Source organism: Penaeus chinensis, chromosome 40, assembly GCF_019202785.1.
Source record: "Penaeus chinensis breed Huanghai No. 1 chromosome 40, ASM1920278v2, whole genome shotgun sequence".
Classification (NCBI taxonomy): domain Eukaryota; kingdom Metazoa; phylum Arthropoda; class Malacostraca; order Decapoda; family Penaeidae; genus Penaeus; species Penaeus chinensis.
Genome location: NC_061858.1, coordinates 16,863,059 through 16,865,558, shown reverse-complemented (window position 1 = coordinate 16,865,558; position 2,500 = coordinate 16,863,059).

The following is a 2,500-nucleotide window of genomic DNA, read 5'->3' as shown; positions in this document are numbered from 1 at the left end:
CACAAACATACGCACGTTGACATTCACATTCACATGTTCTCATGCCCATGCGCGTGCACACCTGTCTTTCTGTCTAATATCCATGTACCTATCTATTCTCTTGTGATTACAGGTTCATTACAGGTTCACACACACACACACACACACACACACACACACACACACACACACACACACACACACACACACACAAATATATACTCATATAAAATTTAATATATATGTATACATATTTTCATATTTATGTCTATATCTTTCTATTTATATCTATATATTTTTCTTTTCCCCTTTTTTTTTTCTTTGGAATATTGACAGATGAAGAAATTACGAATTCTTTAATTACCGATTACTCCTGCTCTCCGACAGGTTCATTTAATATATATATATATATATATATATATATATATATATATATTTTTTTTTTATTTGAAGCTCCGGCGATGCATTTTTTCATTCATTTTTTTAAAAATTATTATTATTATTATTTTATTTTGATAACCCGAAGACTTTAATGGAGTAGTTAGTGGCGTAGGTTGATTCTGATGGCGCAAGTTTTAATTGGTCGTCGTGTGGAATATAATGGGGGGGGGGGGGGAAGTTAGTTTCCTCGGCTGTCATGGTGAGGGATAATGGGAATGGGAATGGGAATGGATAATGGTGATGGGAGTAGGATGGGTAACAGGAATGGGAATGGATGATGGTAATATGGAAGGTAATGGTAGTAGATGATGGTATTGGTAATAGCAATGGGTTGTGGTAATGGATAATGGGAATGGTGATGGGAATAGTAATGGTAATGATCATGTTAATAGTATGGTTCATGGTATTGCTAATGGTAAAAGAGAAAAATATTGTTTAGTAATGGTATTAGTGGATAATGTTATTGTTAATGGTAATGGTGGTTAGTGGTATTGTATTGCTAATGATTAATAGTGGTATTGGTAATGGTAGTGATCAGTAATAGTATTGGTAATGGCAACAATAATGGTATATATATATGTTGTGCTAAAAGGAGATATTAGTAATGGTAGACAATAGTTTGGGCAACTGTAATCAAAAGTAATGATGCTAACGATATTAATTTGGGTAATAGTACTGGTTATGGTAAGGGTGTATTATGGAGTTATCTTAGTAATAATGGTTAATGGTAATGGCAGGTAACGGTATTGGTACTGTGGAATGGTAGTATCGATGGTAGCAACAGGGGACACTGATATAGGTTGTGGTAATGGTGGGTAATGGTATTTGGTAATGGTAATCTTGGATAATGGTATCGATCCAAATGCCCGGATGTACCTGACACTCAATCGTGGCATCTCGTGTTCCTTTCATTTGTTGCTGTCTGTTTCTTCTTCTTCCTTTTCTGTTTTTTTAATTTTTTAAATACATTTTTTTTTTCCTTTTCTTATTCGATTTTTTGTCTCTTTTTTTTATCCTTTTCCAGATTTTTTTTCTGATTTTTCCTTTTAGTTCTTTTTCTTTTTTTTCTTTTCTTTTCTTCAATTCCTTTTTCTTTTCTTTTCTTTTTTTGCTTATTCCTTTTCCATTCATGTGTTTCATTTCTTCCTTTTCTATTATTTCTTAATTTTCATATTTTTCTTCCTTTCCTTTATTGTCTTTTCTTCCTTTGTCTCTCTTAAATTCTGTTCACCATATCGCCAGTTGTTATTTTTCCACGTCGTTCATTTCCCTTCTTCCACTGTTTCGTTCTGTTTCGTTCTCTGTCTTTCTTACTGTTTCCCTTTCTTTTGTTTTTCTCTGTCTGTCTGTCTCTCTTCTCGGTCTCTCTCTCTCTCTCTCTCTCTCTCTCTCTCTCTCTCTCTCTCTCTCTCTCTCTCTCTCTCTCTCTCTCTCTCTCTCTCTCTCTCCCTCCCTCCCTCTCCCTCTCCCTCTCTCTATCGCTCTCGCTCTCTCCCTCTCCCTCTCCCTCTCCCTCTCCCTCTCCTTCACCCTCCCCCTCTCCCACTCCCTCCCCCTCCCCTCTCCCTCTCCCTTTCCCTTTCCCTCCCTCTCCCTCACTCTCCCTCTCTCTCAAAGGATATTTTTCTCCTCTCCTTCCCCGCTTCCCTCCCGCCACCATTCTGTCTCCCTTCTTCATTTCCTCCGCGTCTCGTGTTATTTTCCCCTTTTGTGAAGAAAAAAATAATTTCCCTCCTTTTGTGTATTTTCCTCGTCGTTCATCTCCCCTCTCCCCTCCCCCCATCCGTCCATCCCTCCGTCCCTCCATCCCTCCATCCCTCCAACTTCCCCCCCCCCCTCTCTTTCTATCTCTCTCTTCTCCTCCTCCCCTTTATCATTCTATCTTCCCTCCCACTCACAGGCGTCGGGCACTTCTCTCCACCCACCGAGAGTGTCAGAGAGTGCCAGGGAGGGGCGGGTGACACTTCTCAAGAGTGATGCATGGGCGTGTTATTGCAAGCTGTGAGGGGCTGGGCTGTGATGGGATTAAGTGGGCGTGCGGGTGGGCGGGGATCGCTCGGGGTGATTGGGCAGAGCCTGC